Below are 26335 nucleotides of genomic sequence, written 5' to 3' on the forward strand. Positions count from 1 at the left end.
TAAATGCAGGACGCGATTAGAGACTCCCCTGGGACATTCAAGTAGCCGGCCGATGACGAAACCACGCCTCAGTTAAATTCTGTCACTAATACTCAAGTACTCGTTGCAAAAAGAATGCTTGTATTGTATTATAAGATGAAAAAATGGTAGTTGTCCAGTTCTATTCCATTTTTAGGAAAACGAACTTATTGGCATCATGTTTCAAAACGACGCGGGCGGTGGAAAGGTTTCGTTTTAGCTCGACTCCACGCCGCCAACGCTTTCGCTTTTGAGTAGTTTCGTAATCGTAGTGCTGCGCTGGTTTTGCTGGCTCGCGAAATTCGCACATACTGTAAGTGGCAGAGAATTCAACTTCCATGCAATATCGCGGGATGGTCAAGTAATGACGCGGGATGCCCAAATGGTCTACGCCACTTGACCAAAAAGAAGCAGCAGCGGCGAATCCAAAGATCTGTCTCGGCTCGGCACCGCCGTCTGTGGGCGCCATTTTACTCCCTGACGGCAGCAAAGGGTAGTGATTAGAGCTAGTACCCTCTGGTGGTCATGGTGTATGCAACGTCACCACTCCTCTAGTTGGGTGGCGGGAGATTTGGATTTAGGAAAAGGTATTCGGACCCTTCAGATGCAATTTTCTTTTCTTGGCCCGAAACAAGCGTTACGAGGTTTCTGGAATGGTATATAAACAATGCACATCAATTTAGTATTTGCCTTTAGTGTCATTTTAAGAACGAACAAAGCGCCCGTGTTTTAACAAAGGTATGAATGTTAAGTTATAGTGCTGCTGGAAACTGCACTTCGTACTTGTTTTTGTTATTCGTCTTCGGCAGTTTTCTTCATATTGAACGACAACTTATAAAATATACAGTTGCTTTGTGATAAGTGGGAGGCAGAAACTTCCAATACGCTTGCATGATTTATTGAGTAAGAGGCCATATAAACTGAATAAGAAAGACATCTGAAGTGAAATACGTTTTTACTAGTAATATACCGGAAGATTACGCAGTTTGATAATTTTTTTTTCAATGCTGCATTCAGACACTCAGAAATATAGTGCTCAGAAAATGCAAAACAAATACTATGGTATTTCGAATTGTTATCCAGCCCTCGCGTCCAGTGCGGAGTAAATGTTTCGCAGTAAAATGAAGTTCCAGCATTGATACTACTACGCGTGAACTCATACTTACTGATGCAAAAAATGTTGAACGTTATTCACACGTTCACAAGCCTACGAGGTCTACAAAACTTTTTACCTCACCCTCTGAGATGTCTTGCAGTTTTGCCGTCATGGATTTCAGCATACTCATAACGACGCTGAAATGTACGTAGTCACGGTGCCAATTCGATTTTGTTAAACAGAAAAAAATTGGCTGAGGTTTAACACTTGTAAACCTAGTTATCACGAGCGAAAGATTTGTTTGGCTTGGTTTTGCAATGACTATGCACACAGTGTTTCAATAAAGATAGGCCACAGTCGTTCATACACGTTAGACCCACTGCCGAACGGGTTGTCCGTGAAGCCGCGTTGAAACATGGCTGTCGCAGTCGAGCTTTACCGCCAGCCGATGGATGTGGTTCGTGAAACGTTGTTGTGGGTGCCATTGTTTGTATGTACGACTTCGTCTCCTCCTTGTTTTTCGGGTGGTTAAACGACGGCGGCGGTCGCAGTAGCTTCGATCTTGGCACGTTTTCGCGATTACTAAGCTTGTTTGTAATCTGCTAATCTGGTCTCCCTTCGCTCCGGTGTTTCAGCACGGGACTTTGCCTTTGCTTGCCTTTTCGGAAGCAAATATTTTAGGCACGTGAGAAAAGTTGACCATGCCCAACGCACAATAATATCACTCTTGAACTTTCTATGTTAGACTGCCTTAGAGGGTCACCTCTACAACCTGTGAGACGTCAAGGCAGTGCGAAATATGTTTGCGCGATACCCTTTCGCATGGACAAGACTTCTCCTGTGCGCGTTGCGTTTAATGCGCGCATCCGCGTATTGGACAACATGTAAACAGTAGTTCATTCTACCACATCATAATCACCTACCACCTACCTTTCCCTCTATCGGCCACACCTCTTTATCCCAGTGAGAGAGAGAAAGAAAAGGGAAGAAGGAAAGGCAGGGAGGTTAACCAGACTGGGTCCAGTTTGCTACCCTACACGTGGGCAGTGGAAGGGAGAGTGAAAGAGAGAGAGAGAGAGAGAGAAATTAGGTGTAGGATGTCTATAGTCGGGCACTCAAGTCTGTTGCCCTCAGGTAGTGAAAAAGCGCTCGAACTGCTTTCTGAGCTAATGAACTGTGAGGCCAGGCTCCCAAGATCTTCGCTTCCGTAAATGGCCTCTCATCCAGTCTGTTTAAGGCTCGTCTGTAGCCTGCTACTTCTCACCCCAGTGATAAGTAGCAGGCTACAGACGAGCTTTCCTGGCCGACGTCTCCTCCTTTCTCTTAACTAAATTCTACTCCTCCTTGCCTAGCTATATCTACTGGATGACCACATTCAGCCTGGCGCTTGCGCTGAAGTGCACGCACAGACGCGCCTGCCGGCACGCGAACCATGGCGAGACTTAGCGGCCAAGCGCCGGCGAAGCAGCCGTTACTCTCTCGCCTAGTCACGTGGTACCGCAGCGGCGAGGCTCCGGGAGAGCGCAGCACGACACCTCTCCGCCGTGAATCGCGTGACGTGACGTCACATTTGAGGCACGCTCTCCTGCGGCTCAAGGTCATTGCGACGCGATGAATAGCCTTGTTAGACATGGCGTAGTAGAGCTTTCGCTCTAAACGTAGGTGGGGGCTGAATCTGTGGAATAACGCACATGTGTGCTGGGCCCCCCACACGCCGCAAAGAATTGTGTTGCAGTCAATGCTAAATGCGAAAAAAACGTCATCGAGAAGGAACCAACCGCAGCGTTATCGCAGGTGAAGTCTCACACGGTGAGTGCGTTTTGTGGCCGACCAACAAAGTCGCGACAGAAGAGTCCGCACATATTCGCACCCACCAAAGCCAATACCATTCTAATAAATTATGCTTTGGTGGTCTAAAAATGTTAAAAGGCCCTTTAGTTATTCTTAAACGACTGTTTATTGGACTTCCACATCTCAAGTTTCAACAAGCAACTTCACGTCCGACGTTAAATAGGGCCTGTGACCATGTGTGAAGGCATCTTTACGGTAAAGCGCTGTGATATTTTCGTGCACCGTTATTGTTGATTGCTCTCATTTGCCGCAACACTTCGGAGCAGCAGCAAACCTTCAATCATGTGGCTGAAACAACCATGCATTGCTTTGGAGATCCTAAAGCTGGTAACCACTAACGCAGGATCAAGCGACCAAGTTTCAGCCTTGCCTGACCCGTTTAGCACCTCGTGGATCAGAGCTCATGTACTCATTAGGATCATTCATTGGAAACACCTTACGCGGTGGTGCGTCCCCCAACAACGAGGGTATAAAAGGCACCCCTGCAACGGCTAGTCTTTAGTGAGAGCGGCGGCACAGCTTCACTCATGTAGCTGAAAAGAGCATAGTTTGTCTTGCAGGCTAGTTGCTACTGCCTTATGTCGCAGTATCGCTAAACTAATCCCTTTCTTCATGTGCTGCTGCTCTACGTGAAATGTTATTATTTTATGTTAATATTTCGTGAACGTAAATTAAGAAATATTGCGTTAATTAGTTGAATATGTGTTTCGACTTCTCGTGCGGCTAATTTCCGCCTCTTCAAGTAATTATGTTCAACAACAAGAATTATGCTATTTGGCATAGGCGATTTAGACAACAATGTAATGCTCAAAAATGAGCAAGCCGTATAATATAAAAAAATACAGTACCAAAAACGAAACCAAAGTATATGCTGCGGATACGCCACCCATTCTTGGGGCAGCACGTTCAATTGCTTTGTGTGCCTCACCAAAATGCTATGAGGTGAAGTAGAAGCGCGGACCGAAATATGTGGATGGTGAGACAAATTGAAAATTGTTTTCCCGGTAAAATCACAAATAACTTCCCTTAAAATATCCTTGCCGACGGTTGTAATGCGTCTCTATTATGGCCCCTTCTCTGCGTATTTTTCCATGGACCACATTAGTGTGTTACCAATGTGCAAACATAGGCCACCAAAGCAGTTTAGGCATCGTCAGGATTTTATTTTAGAGCCTGTGCGCAGCAGAAATTAAATGTTTTTATAACACTTCCATAAAAACAGTCACAGGCCTGCGCGGCATACGCAGCACAGTCAAAGGGTAAGCTGGGGCAGCGGCTACATACGAGCTCACTTTTCGGCACCACACGCTACAGGTCTTCGCGGCCAAGTATCTTCGCGAGAACGATGCTGAAATGTCCGCCCAGCGGTCTGCTGAGCCCAACGTTGCCTCGTCGCAGCCTCGCATTAAACTTCACGAAACGCTTCTTCAGGTTCGTGACTTGCGAAGAGGCGCCATAACGTGCACCGAAGAGTAAACACGGCTATCCAGACTACGTGGCGCATATGTGACATCCCTACGCTACGCGGCACGAATCTCACATTGCAAGGCAAGTGGCACGATAGGATGCTACTGGTGATGATGATGTAATGGCATCCCCTTTGAAACGCGGCGGTGACATATCCACCTAGACAGCTTGATTTATACAGGTACGCAGTGTTTAATTCTTCTAGCATTTCTATATACATCTCCTTAAAATTTTCTTCCTCAGACCTTCTGTAGCTGCCTTGTGCCGCTAAATGTGCATCTGATGCATCGCCTTCTACCTGATGTAATGGTATGCAAGGGCAATGCAATACGTGGACGTGTCGACGCTAGGCAATACGCATGTCACATCGCTTGTCTCCTCGCGCGCAAGGATGCGTTTGTAGGGCATTTTTCCGCTGCTTCCAAGCAGGGTTGCCGGCGGTCCTCCCAGTGACATGTTCATAATAGCACTTGCTTTATACATCCTGTGGAGATGGAGGCTGTGTTATCGCCACGCCGAAAGCCCGCGATCTACAATACCTTTCTTTTGCTAAAGTGCTGCTTATGGGAGAAGCGTGTACTCTGCGCAGGCACTTCCGCCTGACTGGAAGCAATTGTTGGACGCATCTGTCTGTTTGGCCGATCCTTGGGTGTGTAGCTGTGTCCGCTCTGTAAAAAGCCTTCAGTTTTGTTTTCTATGTAATAAAGATAGAAAAGTGGCGGGGCTCAGTGGTAGAGCATCTTACCAGCACGCAGCGTGCCCAGGTTCGATGCCGGCGGGAACTAGGTATTTTTGTTCTTTTATATTGCCGGCAATAGCTGCTATGGACACCAGAGGCAGAGGTGGCGGCGGACACAATCGCCACCTGAAGCTTCTATTAGAATTATCCTATAAAAGCTTACGCTGTAAGAAATCCAGGTATCCTTCCGTGACCCTATTGGTGAAAAATATCCGTAGTACGCTATAACTTGTGCATATTTGCCTCGTTGCTAAAGAAAAAAAAATACCAAAAGCATTTTGCGTAACTCATTCATAGTTAAAAGAACAATGTTTAGGAGACTAAATAACGCAATCTTTATAAAAATGCGCGGAATGCTCGAGTTTTGGTAAATTTTTGTTTTGAGTCTGGTTTTCTACAGTTTATTGAAATCGACATGGCCCTCACTGGCGCAAAGAAATGTTTCGGTTGAAAACATTTTCGGTGTGAACCCGTCTGTGTCCACCTACGACATGTCCTCCTTAGCCATCACCAGCATGCTTCTGGAGAAATGACCCCCTGGCTTCCTTCCCTTCTCGACTTGTTTATGCAACATGCGTTGCGTCCTGTCTCGCGGCAAATACGCCGTCAAGCGGTTCACTTCGTTCTGCGCGACGGTTCGCTATACCGTCGCAGCTATCTTTCCGAATGACGCAAGTGGCGCTCGGCTATTCCCCGCCATCTGCACTCAAACATATGCGCCGCCTTCCACGCTGACACGCAGTGCGCGCGTGCGGGAGCATTGAAAACTTACAATCGCCTTCGCCTCCACGAATCGCCGCTATGTCCATTCTTGTCTGGTTTGCAAGAAGCCTCTCTGCCGCTCAACTGCTCCACTACAGGCGTTGCCTTGTTTTTCGCATCCCTTTGACCGCGTCGGCATCCATTTGTACAGACGTCTCCCCATCAATCCTGCTTGCAACCACTCGGTAATCGTTGTCATCGATCATCTCACGCGATACGCATATACGCACCGGTGCCATCTGCATTGGCAAGTGACGTGGCCTCTTTCATTTTTTAAAACATCATTCTACGGCCCGATGCACCACGTAAACTGCTGAGAAACCGAGGACGTGTCTTTCTGCCGGACGTTGTCGAAGCGATTCTAAGGTAACGCCACTGCCTATGGTACTCTTGCCCGTTGTGGTAGCGTAGTGGCTTTCGTGTTCCGCTGCTAAGCCCGAAGTTTCGGAATTGAATCCTGGCCGCCGCGGCCGCACTTCCATCGGCGCGAAATGTAAAACACGCCCTTTTACCGTGCATTGGCGGCATGTTAAAGAATCCCAGGTTTTCACATTTGACCTGGAGTTCTTCCATATGGCGTGCCTCATAATCTTGTCGTGGTTAAGGCTGTAAAACCCCAGAATTTAATCTTTTGCACTACTCAAACGAACGGTTAAACAGAATGATTTAATGGAACGTTGGGCGACATGCTGGCAACATACGTCACTTCCAACCGCTCAAGCTAGGACCATGTTCTTCCCTTTGCGACGAACGCCGATAATACCACTACGCAGACCACCACTGGATTCTCTCCGCACTTCTTACTTTACGGACACGAGCTCTCGTACACACTAGACACCATTCTTCCGTACCGCCCTGATTTGAGGAAGTCGACGACAGTTTCTCAAGAAGCTAAATATGCGAAAGAGTGTCCCCAGGTTGCTCCCTTCCTCACCGCTGTTTATCAGCAACGTTAGAAACGCTATATTAAAAACTTAAGGCGCTAAAAACACAAGGGACGTAGAAGAAAAACACACCACACGCGCTTACTCACAACGTCTCTTTCGAAGTACTACGGCCCTTGCCGTGTTGCCAAGCGAACTTCGCTAGTGAATTACTTCATCGAGCAACTCGTCATGAAACAGTCATCTAGATCGAAGACGCCGAAGATGAAAGACGCAGAAGGCTAGTTAAAGCCATGCTATCGCCGTACTGTTGTGTCCTGAGCCGCTGGAATGTTTTATACAGAGTGCTGATCCCAAATGTCTCATTATATGGGAACCTACTCTGCAAGTAATGTGTAAATACGTGAAATTTTGTTTTATTTTTGTGAGAAATTAATATTGTTCGAGCGCTTTGGTTGGGACAATTGATGTGGAATGATCCAGCAAGGATAAAGTTTCGAAAGACATATTCACTTGCCGTCTCGGCGTTTCTGTATCATCTGTGCAAATAATTCACATACTTGTCGATTGGTCATAAAATTGGTCGATGATTTTAAATATCTTAGTGTCTATTTGCCTTGTGATTTATCATGGAATAAAAATTATGGGGTTTAAAGTGCCAAAACCACTTTCTGATTATGAGGCACGCCGTAGTGGAGGACTACGGAAATTTCGACCACCTGGGGATCTTTAACGTGCACCTAAATCTAAGTACACGGGTGTCTTCGCATTTCGCCATCATCATGGAATAAACATATAGGCTATGAAATCGGTGAAGCCAACGGTGTGGTAAATTTTATTAAACGTAACTTCAAATCCACCCCAAGAAGCTTTAATGAAGCTCTGTATGTCACCAATGTGCGCCCAATCCTTAATTACGCTTGTATAGTACAGGAACCTCATGGCCAAGCGCTAATCTATAAACTTGAATGCATACAAAACCATTCTTCTTGGTTTGTCAGTGGTAAGTATAACTTTATTTACAGTACAACTGACATTAGGAATGAATTAGGTTGGTAACCTCTTCAGCAGAGACGAAAACGTGTGCGATTAGAATTTTTTAATTCTATTCCTTTATGATGAAAGTCGTATTTATAAACGTTTATACATGATGAGCCCATACTACATATTACAGAGAAACGATCACGCTAGAAAAGTTCGTGAAATAAGATGTCGCACGAATTTCTGCATTTATTGTTTCCTGTTACGACTCACAAGTGGAATCAGTAGGATGCGAGCGTTATCAATGTTTTCGCAAGTATGTTTTCCCCTTCCTTCGAAGATGTACGCCTAAGTTGAATGTTAATGTGGCAGCTGTGCCTGTCTGCTTTCTTATTTTGATTGTGGCTTTTGCTTCAACCCCCTTGCAATAATGCCTAACTGGGAGACGTAGGTTTTTAGATAAATAAAAAAGGGCGATCGTACTAGACCAATTACCATGAGGTTGTGTGATGACAACGAGAAGGTAGCTATATTTAGAAACTGTAAAATGTTGAAAGGAACAAAGATAAGGGTGTCGAATGACTTAGCGCATGAAACCATTAATAAAGAAAGGCTGCACGGCGTTCCGCACAGAATGATGACCGAATCTTGTTCGCGATGAACAGCTTATGAATAATGTAGTTTACACTTGGAAAATGCAGTCGAACGCACGTGTGAAAATTAACCGTTTTCAGTCGTCTGCTTTGCCACAATACCACAAACAAAAAATAAAGAAATCGCATTAAGAAATCAAAATGTGCGAAGTGCCCTTAATGAGGCTAGTGAGCTAGGATACATAACATTATTGCACGAATGAAATCTGCTTGGTGTAAGCGAAATTAGGCATCATAGTGAGATCAACAGTGCCGATGCATTTCCCCCTTTCTGCAATGTGCTTCGATGCGATAGAGAAACGATCGGTGGTGGCCTAGTTTAGCTGTTGGTAAAACATTATATTACCAACTACGGTCTTGCATTACGGTGATTATACATGCGTGGTGCTAGTTATTTATTGTTGATACAGCAATCATAGTCGGTGTTGTTTACACACAGCCAAATATCTCTAGATGTTGTTTGATAAAATTGATGATTATTTAGTGACAGTAACTAAAACAAGTGCGCTCATAATTATTGGGGACTTCAACTTCCCGGCGGTCCATTGGCATTTGCACATTCCAGTACCTACGAACAGGAACAACGGTAAAAATATTACAGAACTTCCAAGTTATGTATATTTTAATTCAGGTGGTTAATTAACCCACGCGAATACAAATTTCATCCAAAATAGTACGTGATCTCGTATTGTTATCGTGGACGATTTTCAGCGTAAAATTGAAGTGGAGCACAGAATTTGAGATGAAAGACTTGTACTGGCTTTACTTACAGGTAATAACAGGCGCTTTAAAAAAAACCCGGATATCATTGTATACAAATTCAACAAAGCTGACAGCATTTCAACAATTGATCATTTAAACGGACCTTTTCATGCGATGTCGGTCGTTGAAAACGTGAATATGGAATTATTTGATATCTGCTGTACAAAACCGCATGTGACTTTTTGTATTGTAAAAACGAAGCGCTCACTGAAATCTAATCCGTGAAGAATACGTAATATTATTCACCTGAAACTACGACTATATTGTGCCCGGCTAAAAATTCAAAGAAAGCCTATCCCAATTGCTTACCTTAGTACTCATGTTCGCGTAGAACTGGAAGTATATAAACAACATTCTTTGTAGGGGTGTGCAAATATCAAATACTGGATTTCGAATCCAATATCCATTTAAATAAAGAAAAAGAGCGACATATCGAATCGAATATCACTAAATTTACCGCGAAAAGTTATGCTTGGACGTTTAGTGCAAAGAACACCCTGCTGCACATAATAAAGAGGCCACTCGCATGCCACATGTGACGTAATGTCACATTAGTTAACAACAGTCTTACTATCTATGAGGAACTTGGGTACCAGGGAATCCAGATAAATAGTATGCTCTACTCTTACTAAGGGGAACACCACAATAGTATAACAGCACTGACATATCAATTCGTATATCAAGGTCTGTAAAATATTTTTTGAGAGATAAAATTTAAGTTGAACAGAATTAAGTGCTTTGTTTGAACTCTGAAGTTAAAGGAATAGCATAGCTGCCTAGAACATCAATAAGGCTTTCAGTTTAATAGCAGTTCATGGTGTGCTTGCGGGCAATCTTCTATTGCTTAAGAAATTTTTAAGTTTTCTTCCAGCAAAGAGTTGGGTTTTTCCAACGTCATGGCAGGTGAGTTTTGTGCGACGTGCAATATATACAAAATACACATACATACAATTTACGCGACATACAAAATCGGTGAATGCGCAAGAAGTGACTCGGCACCACTGCGCGCAGTCATCGGCACCGCACACGCTGACTGCGATCGGCGCCGATGGTAAAGACTTCGTGAATAGGGAGGCCCAAGGTACGTTCGCACCAACGACGCTTGCTCCCTCTCCCTCTTTTCTTTTCGTCCGTATTGATTGCCATCCACCCGAATGCGTCTGCAGCCAGTGGGTAAGCGCACTGTTACATAATATTTTGGAGCGCGCAATGTAAATCAAAAGCCGTACTTGTGACGGGTCGTTCCAAGCCACGAAAAGAGACCATTGGGCGCCTCAGAACGACCTTAGGAAAGAGGAGCCACCGTAGGGGACTCCGCTAAGATGGTGGCCGTGAACATGCAACGGTTATCTCGTGCACTTGCTATCGTTGGCGAGGCAGTTTGTCGGCGTTCTGAGGGTCGTGCGGCATGTGTGATTCGACCTACGTTAACTCGGTAACCGTAACTATGTTCTCCGACACCCAACGACGCAGCTCCAATTAGGCCAGACGGGCTAGACAACTAGGCTAGACGGGCTAGACACCATTGTGGCCAATGGTGTGCCGCGACAAGAATACGCCGCCGGCCGATGTGGCAATGGGCCACAAACCGTCGCGGAAAGCTTGTCGCTAATATGTTCCTACGGGTGGCTGATCAGTGATCTGCCGCGACATGATGCGCACCGGTTAGATTTACGGCCATTGAAGCGGCGTTTGGTGCACGCGCACTCGAGTACTGCGAGCACGCTTGCCAAGATCGTCTGTGTGCTCGAGTGTGGGTGGCAAGCTCCCAGCGGCGTGAATCTGAGTGCGTGAACACTGAACTGGTGCTTTCGATGCAATCAACGTACCTTCCGGTGGTTGCTTTTGCTAGGTCCTTCACGCGCTGCTTTTGTTCTTCCCACTTGTCGCGTAGCGTTAATCTTTTCTGCCGGTATCGTCGACCTGCTCGAACCTTGTACCGGTAGAGATCGCGCGCCGTGGGAATGTTGCGCCCGTTCAGGCACCGACCGTGGACGGATCATTAGCCGAAGCTAGCGATAATCAGAAAATTGAATATTCCATCAATCGATATTACATATTCGATTCGCTAATCCAATTATTCGAGAGTTCACTATTCAATTCAAAATTGGATATTCGAGTATTCGCAGATCCCTCATTTTCGTACCATATATATAAAAATATTCGCATCAGTTGTACTGAAGGCATTTTTCTAACATTAAATCAAATATCAGGGACGTTATCGCGAACGGAATAATTTGTAGTGATTCCCCTTTGGTTGATCAAGCCTTCAGCAATCTTAAACTGTGCATTTACCAAAAGCACAACTACTGCAGGACTTCCTTTCGTAGGAAAAGCGCGGATTAATAATAATGTGCTTTTTTTCTAAAGAAGGCATAACAGTTATGTTATTGCAATTCGATCCCAAGTAGTCGTCTGGCGGGGATATCATACATAACGAATAATTAAGACCATATTGTGCCTGGGTTTCACGTTTTTAATTATGATTTTTTCAGTGTCGTGGAGCGAAGCGAGCGTGTCGAGAGATTGGCTGATCTCACGAGTTGTGCCAGGGCTCAAATCAGGAGGCTAATTGACTATGAGTGATTACCGCCCAATTTCTATCACGTGTGCTAGGTGTAAAATTTTAGAACACACAATTTTGAAGCACCTAGCCAAATATAATAAATATAAGAACCTTTTTACACTAGGCCACGTGATTTGAAGAGATTCCTATCAACAGCAACTCGGCTTTTCGAAACCGTCCACAACTTTGCCACAGCTATTAATCTTAAAGAATAAGTAGATCTCGTCGCAATAGATATGTTAAAAGGAGTCAATAGAGTATGTCATGCTAAATTGCTTGCAAAGGTGGAGCTCCAAATACCAAGATTCTAGAATCTTGGTATTTTGCCCTGAAGTAATCACATGGGTTCTAGCCCACTTATGAAACGGAAAAAAAAATTGTTGAAATATCTTGACAACCGTCGTTTACATTGGCTTTGACCTCCGGAGTACTCCAGCGGTGGGTCTTCTCGTTCCTATCTCGTTCGTTATATCTATCATTATACCTATCTCGTTCGTTATATGCATTGATTTTGCTCACTCTGTTCATTCTTCTGTTGAAGTGTGACTCCTTGCAGATGATTTTGTCTTATTTAGTCGTTTTAATCGTTTAGTTTTACGGTTGGAGACTAACTGAATAACACTTTCAAAAGTGTTGATGAGTGGTGCGGAATGTAGCGTATGAAAATAAGTTTAAATAAAACGGTCTGCATGACTATTTTAATAAGAAGTAATCATTGCTGTTTGAATGCTAACCTAATAGTAGGGAACTTAGGCGATCCAGTGTACAAAGGCATATCAGTGTAAAAAGAAGAAATAACTTCAACTAGAACAAGCACATTGAAAATATTTGTAGGCCTGCACAGCGCGCCAGTGTTCCTAAGGCGGAAATTAAGATGCAGCACATCTGAAGTAAACTAACGCGCATATAAAACGATAGTTCAACCAACCTTAGAATACGCCAGTATATCTGGGATCCACACTGCGACCGTGCAAGAGCGTATCCGCAGGCGAGCAATCACGTTCGTTTATTCATACTACCAAAGAATGCAGTCTCAAACGGCTTTTCTCCACAGAGCAGCTCATCAAAACTTGTTGACCCGTTGAAAGATTGTTCGCTTCAAATTCTTCTGCAAAATATTAAACAAAAACGTAAAACTAGATCCTATCTAGTATTTGAGCCCCCGTACCCAACTATGACACAGAGTAATCATCATATTGCTGTTTTCCTCTACACCACGCGAGTTACTATGTTGAAGTTCCCGTTCTTTTCCAAACAAGTATTTTTTGGAATACGCTTGATCCAAAAGCTTTCACAGAGTCTCAATTAGCTATGTTTTTATGGAAACACGTTTTACATTAAGTGTTGTCTGAGGTCTTGCATGCTATTGTGTGTTGTACTATATATGTTATTATGCATATTTTTGTACCATTCGTCCCAGTCCTGTAACAGCCCGACAGGGCTTCTAGATATGTAGATAAACAAATAAATAAAAGCTTGGTGTTCAGTCTTTGTGTCATGCCTAACTTATTGCCGCTGCTTAGACGGGTATGTCTGTTCTTTTCTCTCTTTTTTCAATTATTTTCGTGTATGAATCTATGACAAAAACAAGAAGGGTGCCTTCCTTTCCCGTTTTTACAATGACAAACATGCTTTTTTTTACCGAGATATCATAGCTTTATTATTTCACATACAGTGTTTTTCCGTCATTAGCAGAACCAGAGTACCAACACCAGTCAATTATTAGTCAATGCACCTCTTATCAGTCAATGCACATATTATTATTCAATGTACGTCAGGCACCAATGTATCTACTGAACAGCCACTTGCAGACAGTCGAATGCATTTACATAAGCAGTTGCTTGTTATACGGAGATCTCCACGGAAGTAACAATATAAGCTCGAAAACAGAGTTCCGTTCTTGGTTTCTTAAGGTTAATAAAACGGATCAGAGCGTTTACACGGCAAACAGAGGAAGATAACGTGTGGCTTAACTGCGGCGTGCTACCGAGCTCACGCAGTCCGACTCGACGATTTCGTGAGCACTGACACAAATTTGATGACACCATGCTTTGTTAACGCGCTTTTTTGGGCGCCTCACCTAAGCTTTATTCATATTAGCGGGCAGTGAGGAATATATGGCTGAATTGCTTGTTCGAATATATAAAACTGAATTGCTTGCTTGCGTCAATCACGCACAATTTTGATATCTTATTGCACTGTGAAACATGGCTTACTCTGAACGATTATCCCGCATACTGCGAAAATGACACATACCATGGGTTAGTAAGAACAAAGCGCATAGGAGGCGGCGATGCTGTCTATGTTAATGAGTGCCTTGTACATGAGGTAATACAGAATTCTCCCCGCTAACGAACAATGTAGAAGGTGTGATGGTACGCCTACATTATGTCCCAGATGTGATTATGTATCGCTCACCATTGGGAAACAAACTGCCATTCTTAAATTTCCTAGAACAGCTTCTACATGTCCTGAGCCATTCGTCCTGTCCCTTTATTGTAATGGGTGATGTAAATATGAACATGTTAGCGGATGACATATCATTCAGACAGCTTGCTGATTTATTCAATTCGTTGATGTGCACATACGCAATCGCGGAACTAGCCACGCTCTTGCCGCAAACGGCGATTTTACTTGATATATGCATAATAATATACGCCCTGACTGCACTGCGGGGCTGTTATCCAGTGAGATAAGTGATCGTCTGCCTGGATTTTGTTTAATTCCTTACGCACTTAAAGGAGGAGAAGGAGGGGGAAAAGCTGACTCGTTGCTTTCCCGCAAGATCACTTGAAAATTTTCGTTTCCTGATCGTATCAACAGACTGGTCATGTGTACTTGAAAAACGAGATACAAATGCGGCATTTCGAGTTGTTTTTTGAAAGAAAAATGATTAAGTGCTACGACGAAGCCTTTGCGTCATATTTGTGCAAATAGAGGAGTAGGAAAATACAAAAACCTTGGATAAATGCTACTTTGTTCAAAATGTAATGCAAGAAAACAAAATGTATCACTTGTTTGTAAAATGCCGGAGTGCGCAACTGTTCACTGATATCAAAAAACATACAGAAATGAGGTCGCCGCGGAATTAAAGCAAGCAAAAATAAGTACGATGAACGGTTATGAAATAAAAAATGGCCCTATGAAAGTTTGTGATAATGTTAGAGACCAAACTTCTAAGAAAAAAACAGAACACCGAGATAAACTTAAAGACAGCCTCTTGGGTTTTGACAGGCAGAGAAGCAGCAGCTGCTTTGAATGAATATATCGTTTCCACTACCCAGCATCCCGACCGGGGGGGGGGGGGGGGAGGGGAGAGTGGCCCATGGCTACACCTGTAGTGACCAAACTCAGCCTAATTTAGCGATATTTTCACGTGTTACAGCTGCTGAGGTTGTGCAACTACTCCATAAAGTAAGAAAACAACGTCTCTCCTGGGCATCAGGATATTAAACCAGTACCACGGAAGTATATTACCGATATAATTGCACCTGTTATAGCTCACATCACAAATATAATGTTTAAAAGAGGTATCTTTCCAGATCTTCTAAAGATAGCCCGAGTATGCGCAAGCTACAAAGGAGGTGATAAACACTTCATGACAAACTATCGGCCGATATCCCTTTCGTGTTCTATCAAAGCTGTTCGAGAGTGCCCTGAATATTAGGTTACAAAGCTTTTGCAGTAAACATTACATAATCAGTGAGATGCAATATGGTTTCCAAAAGAAAATATTGTGAAGCAGGTCTTCGTAATATCAAACATAAAATAATAACAGATATTGAAAATAGAATGTACTAGTTAGGTTTATTTGTATACCTCAGGAAAGCCTTCGATATAGCATGCCACAATTTATTAATTAGCAAATTAGAACGCTATGGTGCACGAGGTATTGTACTGGAACTTTTACGAAATAACTTAACCAATGCTTAGCAATATGCCAGCATAAATAATATTGTTTCATCGTACGCGGAAATCATAACGGGTGTTCCATAAGGATCAATACTTGGAACTCTTGTTTGTAATTTATATTGATGACCTGTGTCACACCCCCTAGTCACCTTATTTAGTTATGTAGGCAGACAATACTAATATATTCTTTAAAGCAGCTACTATTACAGAGCTCGAACTAAAAGTTAACAATTACCCGATGCAACTTCCTTGATGGTTACACAATATATGATATTTGCTCCTACTAATAAACCAAGTAACTGCAATATAGCTGTTCTTTTTGTAGATAGAACGATAGAACAGGTAAAATGGCAGAAATTTCTCGGAGTCTGCTTCCCGGAATATTTGGCCCAGAACATGCTCGTCGAGCAAAAACAGAGAAAAGGATGCATACAAAGGCAGGGAGGATAACCAGTGGTAGTCCCAGTTGGCTACCCTGCACGGAGGGAAGTGTGAAGGGGCATTAGGAGAGAAAGAAATCGCAAGGGGGAGCTAGAGAGAAAGTAAGAGGAGCACGAACCACGTACACTACAGAGCGATAGCGGGCATCGTTCTTAAACTCTTTCGTTTAGCCCCGTAGACGGCAGGAACCTTAATAACGCGAGCAACACCTTCAGCGCGGATGTCCTTTGGGAGTACTGACCTAAAGCTTTGAGTTGTGATTGTGGATGATTGTCCAACTGGTCCAGTACTGCGCACATCACTTGTGTCTGCGCACTATATCGCGGGCAGACACAGATAATATGTGCGAGCGTCTCATCGCTCTCGCGTGTGTCGCATGTGGTGCTGTTGGCCATTCCAATAAGGAAAGCATACGAATTCGTAAACGCGACGCCTAGCCACAGACGGTACAGCTTGATCTGTTCACGTCGTATTAACCCAGGCGGTAGGTGGATCCGCATGTCCGGAGACAAAGAACGCAAACGACAAATGGTGAAAACGACCGAGTCCCACAGGGGCAAAGTATATTCACGTGCCATCAAGCACGTTGACGAAATTGCTATGGAAGTAAGTACAACTGTCGTTTGCTTATATAGACTGAGCACCCTGGTTCCTCTGTGGTTTTAAGATTCCTTGTACTACACACGTTTTTATCCTCGATTCGCCACTTCCATGTTAATTTGGGCCAGTGGTTCGCAAAAAATTATAATAAATTGATATTACTGTATACAAATCACAGTATATCCCACATGTACCCACTAATTACAGCTCACGGCAGCATAATATGAGAACAGCTAAAATAAGAACCAATTACGGACAGCAACTAGTTAGTTACCAGGCGGCACCGACACTGCTATATCGCCTAGGTGATTTTCATATTAAAATTGTGGAAAGTTCAAATAAATCACACAAAACCTTTCACACTGCGAACAATGTTGGGTTTGTCTGATTAGAAGCGTAATATAAATTGTTAGTCTTTTTTTTCATTTGTTTTCTGGTTATAGTTATAGTTTGAAACAAGATACCTGAAAATGTACCTTAACTGTACTCCTTGAAGTCACGATCTTATTTTCTTCTTTGTTCTTTTTTTACGGAAACATTATTTTGTATCCCGACACTCCAGTTGATTTTCATGTATCTATAGGATTCGTATGCTGCGTACGGCCTGCGTGCCGAATTGTTGTAGGAGCAGAAGCGTTTGTAAGGCCACACGGCCTTTAGCCTCTGCTTCCTTTCTGTTGTTAACAGGAGAAAAAGAATCGATTATGGCAGTCTCACCAACACCTGTAATTCGATGATCAAGAAATAATTACTGCTCGGAGGATTAGAATAGATATGCACAGCTTCAGTAACAGCATCACCTATTCCCCTCCTCTCCCCTGCCCCCCACCCCCCTCCCCCCCAAAAAAAATAGAGAGATTGAAAAGAAGATACACGTGGAGTGCGAATTGTATGGCATGACATAAGGGTACTGGAAGAATTAAACTATGCCTGGTATTGGCCGTTTCGAAAGCCATCCTGCTGTGTCACTGTGCAGCTGTCTCGGTGACCTTCTCTTCGTTTATTACCTGTTCTAGCAGCCATCATCATCTTGCTGGGCCTCCTTTCATCTACATCGCACCCCGGCGCGTGTTTCTAATGTCTGGTGCTGCGAGATTAGAAGCAAGTGGAAGAAGAATGAAAACAAAAAGAGTTTCTTCGGCTCCAGCCATCGGTCCGAACGGTTCTCAGGTCTTTGGCTCGCTGACTCACAGATTGTAGCGAACCTAGCCTCGGTCCATACACCTCGATTTTCACAATCCCATACAGAATAGATATCAGAAAGCGAGAGAGCACAGGACGTTGTACTAACTTTTTATTGTCGGGCGCAAACAAAAGATATTTTGAATATTTGTCCGGGTAACTCGTAGGAACTCGGAGTATAAGAGAATTTGTAACTTTACCTATCAGACTGAGTGGTCACATGGATTGTTGTGTGCAACCACTTGGCGAACGTTTGCACAACCTCCGGGAAATAAGAGCAAGAATATGCTGACATCAGCAATTTCTCCGGCTCCAAGCACATTTACTGGGAAAGCAGCAGGCTCTCTTTCCAGCGCACAATGAAATATTCCCAAGAACAATTTATGAAGATGCACATAATCCTGTACTCGTCCGCCACAGTGTTGTTCGTTGTTGCCTCAGTAACAGGTGCCGAAAAACATCACTACTAGAGTCTGCGTTGGACACGAAATTCCGGATTAGTTACCGGTTGCTGCAAGGGCGCTAAACAGCATATTTTCATATCACCGTAGTACCATGTATTCGGCGGTGGCAGAAGTAGTATATCGTTACTTTAGTCCTAGGGCGAGTGTGAAGTATGTTTGAAAAGCCGGCATGTCGACGACGACATCACACCTGCGACTCGTCAACGGCCGACGGCCGTTGTCATAGCCGTAGCAGAATGCTCGTACGGTCGATGTAAGCCGATTCTCAGCTTTCTAACTGCTGCTGGAATAATAACGGATATGCGTAGTAATTGACCTGTTCGTATTTTGTAAACGCACTATAAAAAAGTACGCGTGTCAGTGCAAAACCACACGGCCACCGCATGGGCAGGCGTTTTCTCATGTGCAAATCTAACGCGCGAATCTAGACATCGCGGCAATATCGAAAACCGCGAAGCTGCGAAAAATTATATGTGATTCGCAAGTGCGAATGTTGAATCAAATAGAGGCCGAGTTCATTAGGCACGCTAGGAAGCTGCGATTCCTCGCTTTACAGTGCCCATTTTACACGTATAATTTATTGTCTTTCATTCCTTTTACAGCGACTTTCTTCCTATTTCTATTTTCAACGTAAGCATCGCCAATTTCTATAAGCTGCAACTGTTCACAATTTGGAAGTGCAGAAATCAACATTATGCATACTGCCGTTGCTAGAAAATGTATCGCCTGGCCAAAATTATCATTCGCTGAAATTAAATAAATTCTGGGGATCATATACGTGCCCTACCCACAATATAATTGCGAGACACGTCAAAGTGTGAAGCTCCGGATTATTTTGACCACCAGGAGTTCTTTAACGTGCACCCAATGGACGGTACGCGGCCGTTCTCGCATTGCGCCCCTACGAAAATGCGGCCGGGATTCGATCCCGCACCCTTGGGTTTCGAACATACCTTTAGTAGGGCGGTCTCTCTACAAAAAAAAAAAAAAAAAAAAAAAAACTGGTCTATTGGGTTTGAGTGGTTAGGATTGATCTGTACAAATTTTTTATAATGTTTTGTGACATCAAGCTATGCATCACTTATTTTGCGAGCCAGGGTAGCGTGCGCCAACAAATGTGCAATGCAGAGCGATTCCAGCCCGATACTCGGAACGTGTGACCGTCTAGCGCTGTTTGTGGCAACAGTGGGCGAAGAGGACGCCAATATGAAGAAATTTTGCATCAAATGAAAGCGAGAGTGGTGGTTATGCTTTCTGACATGTATTTGCTCCCTCGGCTCTCACCCCGCGCTCACCGACAAGGAAAAAAGCACCAGCTGCCATTCGGTTAGAATATCGCTTTTCAGTCGCTGAGCCCTTTACTCACGCAAAAGGCCTTGTAAGTTGTTTTTTCTGATGGTTGCTTTGGCATGCAGACATTGACTGCGTGTTGAAAGCCTTAAGTTGACGACATCGCTAGACACGATAATTCAGTACAATTATTGTCCCGAGCCATCCAAAAGGCGCTTCCATTCGGGTATATGGGAAATTCTGCAAGCTGCATTTCTCACACAACTTACTTGCCCTAATCAAGATGGCCATGTTCTATCTGGTAGCACTGCTGAACCTAAAACACGCATTTTAAAAGCTTGGATGGTTCCAGGGAAAGAAGGTAACAGGAATGGTAGCTGCAGCTCGCACGTTGACACCCTAATTACGATTCTAACGCAAGATGCGCCGTCGCGGTTAGGTCAAACTAAGAGCGTGATAAAGACTGCTGTTGGAATTTCACATATCTCTTTCGTATTTTCGCTTAAAAGGTGAAACGGGAAGCTCGTTATGTCGAAGAAACTGCAGAGGCGGTCATGTGGTATCGCAAACATCGTTCGTGCGCGCAAGTCAACCAAGTGCTGCGGTTGAAGGCCCCACTAAGGCCGTGTCATCGGAAGCAGGTCGCGCACCACTAAATCGGCATTTATAACGTTCTACAACCTTCGTTTCTCCGCATTCGACAAGGGGTAATCCTACTTCCCAGCTGCCAATTCTCTGGGAACGAAGAATGTCAGGTTCTGCTTTGCCTTCTTATGAATTCAAGTTCTTGGTGAATTTAAGTTTCGGCAAACCAGTCAGTGCGTGGGTATCTTGTACATTAGCGTTTAGTCCGGCATGACACTCGCTCCCGGTTTCTGGAATTTACTTTCACGTCATATTTCATGTTCGAAGGCACGCTGCACTTTGATCGACTATTTAAATGGCCACATATAAAAGCGATGTATAGTTCATTATTGATCGTGCTTTTAACGACTAGTGACCTGATATTGCAATTACTGGGCCGGCAAGTATAACACGTATGAGCACTGCTACGACAAACTTGCAGAACGTTCCTGAGAACAACGATGCATTTAGGTCATGACGCAACTGTCGGTAACGTAAGCAAGCGTGTTATGTTGTGTGTGTGCGGCCGGCGTAAAACAGTATTTGTGAAATTTAAATACCGCAGCTTACGGAACTGGGAGAGTTTTCATATGACCTTGGAAATTACATTGAAAAAAAGAGGAAAACCCTGAATGCTGCTGAGCGAAACGGAAATATTTCACATGACGCTTGCTCCGCGTGATACATAAGCCGCCGCATTAGCAATGGGTCGTTTTCACGCTACATTTGCAGACAAGACCGCGATGTACAGGGGCCCTATAACGTAAAACTATTCTAATATGTTTTTATTCCAATCTCCTGATGTCAAATTTCCGTAACCGCCGACGCAAGCATCGGGCGGTCACCCGCAGGTATGTCTGAACAGACCAATCAAACGCTCTCCTCGTTCATAGGCGGTCACTTTTGTTTGCTTGAAAACCAATAACATTGCCTGCACTGAGCGGCTTGTCTTATCTAATTGGCTCACAAGAGGCGAGGAGCACGCTCAAGTGGAGAGTGATTCGATAGGACCGAGCCACTGCACTGAAAATCGATAATCGGAAGAAGAGGGTGGTGCCGGCGTCTGCGATTGGTCCGCTTTCCCTTACTTAGCTTGCGGTGGCTAGTCGACAATCGCGGTGGCATGCATCGGAAGCTTAACAATGACGCTAAAACGGATCCTCATCAAATAGGAGCTGGTAGAACGAGGTCGTAAACGTGCCGAAAGTGCTCGAAAACGTTACACGGCCACGCAAAAAGTTTCATTACACGCAAATAAACGCGTGGTCTCCGGCAGTTGCGAGTCGCCAACGCCTGAGGGATCGGCGGCAGCCATCTTTTATTCCTTTCGGCACGGGGCAGCCTGCGACTATACAGAAGAAAATTCAGTTTTCTTCGGCATATTAATGCATCTTTATCGCGTACACATCACTTTGACGCGGTGAGTTTTTGTGGTTTTATGACACCGCATGAGAGGCAGGTGAATTGGGCGCAGCCCGAAATCTTTTGACCAATAGTCGAGGGCTAATGTCAAAGAGGCGTCGAATCAAAAATAACTATTTTTCTTTTGTTCGGTCAAACCATAAATAATACGTTCGTACACGTTATATCAGATGGGGAGCAGCTATCTTGGTTTTCGTGACGTCGCATGAGACAGGTGAAATTGGGGTTGTCCAAAAAAGTTTTCGACCAATTGCGAAGGGCTGATTGCAGAATTGGAATAGAAAATTTTGGAATAGTTTTACGTTATAGCGCCCCAGGAGCAGTATTGCTTCAGACGGTTTGCAAAAATGTAGCGGGAACTCCTGCAGCCGCCACTGCACTTGCCCTCGTAGGTGCGCTAAGCGTTGGAGAGATTTTTGTGTTACGCGTACGTTTCTTTCGCTTAATGTTTTTTTTTTCTTGTTTTCGTGTAAACAAACAAAGAAAACGCTGCGGTCGAAGGAATCCGTTCGATTGGCAATTCAAATATTAAATTGTATCCCTTTTGCATTGAGCAAAACAGTTGAATATGTTATGTCTCCACTTATACATAATGTGCACCATTAAAACACGTCCTCTACGTTGGTGTTTTAATCATAGGGGTATCTGAAAGTGGGAAAGAGAGCGTTCAGAGTGTTGCTTTTGTGCCTACGGTATTTTCTGCCTACCACGCTTAGGATTTCAACAAGAGCGCTTAAAGAAAAAAAAATCTAAAAATATGTTCTGATGCTTGCGGTCATGTGAACACAATGATCGTGTTAATAGGAGACGCAGAACAGGCACTATCAGTGCGACATACAGTTGAGGTTCGAAACTACATGCTGATTGCTGTCGCGTCGGTATAGTAGATAAAGTGACGTAACGTCAGTCCAACAGTTAGCGCAGAAAATTTATCTACGCGAGGTACCTTGAATGGTAAGCTGTATTCGTTTTGGTTTGTGGCGGACCCAAAAATTAATTCGTCAATCACTTTGACCAAGGTACAATATCCGACAACACGTGACCACGAAGGCACAGTCATGCATTTAGGCATGCAACGCTTTACTTAGGTGGTCGTTGTTAATTTTATGTGCGACGCCTGCTGTGGCGAGGGATCATTACACAAGGCCCATAAAGCTTCCTTTCGTGCCTTTGTTTGTTTTATTCGTCACCTATTTTAAAGCTCGGTCTATTAGCTCAATCGGCTTTGTTGCGATATGCACTATATTTTCGCCTTAAACGCCCATAAATTCCTGTTGTCAGATGAAAGAGAGCCCGAATTCCTTGGAGGTGTCTCCGCAGGCTCCAGCACGCTCTGACGTCCACCGCACAAGCTAAAAGACGATGGTCACCGATGCACACCTATGCAATGATACTGCTTAGACACATAAAAGCTTGACTGCAGCGCGTACATAGATAAAACGCGCTCTATATAAGTTTGCAATGAAATACCAACTAGCCCGCACAAGAACCTTGCCCCATGAAAGCGCGGATGCTGACACGCTGTTCGAGCACATGCGTATGGTCAGTACTCCAAGCAATCATTAAGTGCACGTGTTGGTTGAATGATTGACGATTGTGACCGGACGGAACAGCACAGAGGCTATGAGAAAGGTAATTGCGGTGTGTACGGAATATTTTTAACAAATGGAATTCTTTCTTTATCGCCACGCAATAATTGGCAAGCGGCTGTATAGTTTCACAGATATCCGAATGCAACCGCCAACTCGCCTCTGTCAACTTATGCTAGGCAGTAAAACTCTATAGTTCACAGACACTTCATACGCTCTTGTTATTATTGGATCCACTGGTGCCTACACGACGTGGCGTTTGACGTCCGCGTTGGAACGTACCTTGACTTAAGTAATTTTGTCTTTGCAATGTGTTCAATTGGTCTCTTACTAGCATCGCGCGCATAATGCGAATGCGTCGGATCTTTCCCCACTTACGACAAGTTGTTTTTTCATCCACTTTCACTTCGATTAATCTGTCATTTGGTTAATTCAATAATTACGTAAGTATTACTAATTGCCCCTGTATTGTCCTTGGTGCCTTTGTTTGTTGGCTTCTTATGATACGCTTTTCTTTATGTTTTACATGCACTTTTTGGATGAAATTCCTTCCGACCTACTTATTTCCACTGGGGCTTACTTTTATGTTAGAGGTTTGCCATGCTTGCGTTTTTCTTTTGCGCTGTGATGGTCGCCCCATCGCAGTTATTAAACAGCGTGGCGGTCTTCAATACAACGAGGGAGAGCGAAATGAAAGACAGAAGAAAACAATCGTAAGGAAATATTGCACCACAGGGCCTACTTTAAAAGAATTCTATTGCTTCTCCTTTCTTATTATAAGTCGTGATTGCCTCGCATAAGAGCAAATCACTTCCAATGGCAGCTTAGGTCATTCATCATTCGAGATGGTAGGAAATGAATAAAATGAGAGAGAAATTATTAAGAAAAAACCAGCGCACATGACGACAAGAAAAAACTGCAGAACAATATCTTGTAATATACGTGATAGCGACAGATTTTAAATGAAATTATAAATAGAGGACAAAGAGATTGAGTAATACTATACTCTCCGCTGAGAGAGGGATGCTGTTTAAAGCACAAATACTTGCGTAAGACACGGATAGGAGTTTTGTATATTTCCTGTAGGATTTCTGCCGCTAAAACCATTGTTTTCAATGTTCAGACCCCGTGCCACATTGAACAACTTTCATTCTTGCGAAAAACAAAACTTTTCTTGAGGTAGTCGCAACTGCTTCCAATTAACTTACTATGCAGTGCACTTGACAAAGGGTGTCCAGGAAAAGATGGCCCTCTTACTTTTGTCATTTTCTGTGTTGTATGTGATGTGCAACATTTATTTTCCCTTGGACGTCAGCAGCTCACTCGCTCAGCAGACTATGTTCACGATATACACAGGCCAAGCCAAAAGCACGCAGACGCATATGGACTGAATTTCTTGTTAGTAACGACTGTGATATACATATAAGACATCGCTAGTAGATCAGTCAGTTTTCCCAGCTATAAGACACAGTATTTGCTATCCAGTGAACGGTGCCTTACTTGATGAATGACACGCCAAATGGAGGCGTCGTTCAGAATGCAGATAGGACAATGTAGGTTGTAGCGCAGAAAATTTTCCTCCATTTTCTGATTTCCAAGCTAGGACGGTATCATGCTAATGATCGTGGTGATACGGCACAATTCGGCGCGCTGAGAAAAATATGGGACGAATATTTAATGTCCCACATTCAAGCTTTTCTGCTGCTAAAGGTATAACATAGAATAGTTGCTATTGTAATTGAACTAAGTAGCATTTGTGTGTTTATGAGGACACCTCGACAACATTTATTATTCACTGGCGTGAGCTAAGAATTGCACGGTTAGAAAGAAAGCATATATGGTATACTTGCTCACCATTAACGAAGCATTGCAGGAGACGTTGATAGCCGCGAAGCGTATTCCAAGGTGAAGTAATCCACAGATACTTTCGAAGTAGTGCCACCATAGACCGAACAGTATCGTCTCGCCGCTTCAGTCAAAAGGCTGGTGAAGGTTCTCTACGTTGAGTGAAGACTGCAAATGTCAAGTCTGCGTGTCTCTTGTTTGAACTTCCATCTCAACTTGAGCCCGGTAGACGGCGCGCGACATTTTTCAGCTCATTTTAGAAATAAAGTTACGACGTACTAAGGCTACGCTGGAGCATTCAGAAGTATTAAAGCGAAGAGACACTGTCGCCGACGCAAGCTTTGCGCTGGTATTCCGGGAAGTCGCGCGATACGACGGTGCCCAACGACATTCCGTTCGTTCTCCGCGCCAAGCACGCGTCACCAGATTGCGAACGCCGAGAAAACTCTGCGAGTCGCGAACGAGAGCTGTCAGCGCCGGAGTCCACGCTGTGGTTCACGAACTCGAGCCCTCAAAAGGATAGCGCGGCTCAAACAGGGCGCGCTTGCGCGCCGCGGATCGAAGAGGCGGCCCGACTGGTGTCTGACTGGGCGTTGTTGCTCGCACGGCGAAATAAGCCGCCTCGCCGGTGGAGCGCTGGGAGGAGTCGCCTGAACCGCGGCTGAGAAAAAAAGAAAGTAAAAGACACGGCGGGAGAAAGTTTGCGCCTGCGCGAGAGCCGCTCCTCATACGGGACGAAAAAGTGAGCCTCGAACGCCGCTCGTAACTATGAGGGGCGGACCTCCACGTGGTGAGGGGACGGAGGTTGAAATCGACCGCTTCTGTTGCGCCATCTGTGGGCTGGCGCAGCAAGTATATGTGTCTATCGTCTCTCTCCTGCGAACCTATAATCAGTTGTGGCTAGAGACACGATTTCTGCGTCTCGCTGATCGAAAGATTTTAGGGCAGCTTTCGTCGGGGCATCGTGGCGAAGCGTAGACTACCTGAGGTGTAGTACATGTAGGAGGAATGCGCGTTGCAAAAACGGCCTGGTAATAAACGGGGGACGAGAGCGTGCCTCTGTGGCTGAAGAACTGCGTCCGGCTTTGAGTATAGCATAAGGCCAGTTTGCTCTTTTATTTGTCTGCGTGCGCCCGTGCGTGTTTGTGTGAGATAGTTAAGTACACTCCTAGCATTTGGCTTACGTC

At 44.2% G+C, this 26335-nt stretch overlaps 1 protein-coding gene across 1 annotated transcript in view; it reads right to left on the minus strand.

Moving 5' to 3' along the window:
* Positions 1–25835, minus strand: part of LOC126535319 (uncharacterized) — a 123854-nt gene extending 98019 nt beyond the window's left edge. The window contains exon 1 of the mRNA XM_050182214.3: positions 25158–25835. The gene's annotated coding sequence lies outside the window, so the exon portion shown is untranslated. The remainder of the gene's footprint in view (positions 1–25157) is intronic.
* Between the last annotated feature and the right edge of the window lie 500 nt (positions 25836–26335).

The sequence above is a fragment of the Dermacentor andersoni genome, chromosome 7 (assembly GCF_023375885.2).
Source record: "Dermacentor andersoni chromosome 7, qqDerAnde1_hic_scaffold, whole genome shotgun sequence".
In the NCBI taxonomy this organism is placed as follows: domain Eukaryota; kingdom Metazoa; phylum Arthropoda; class Arachnida; order Ixodida; family Ixodidae; genus Dermacentor; species Dermacentor andersoni.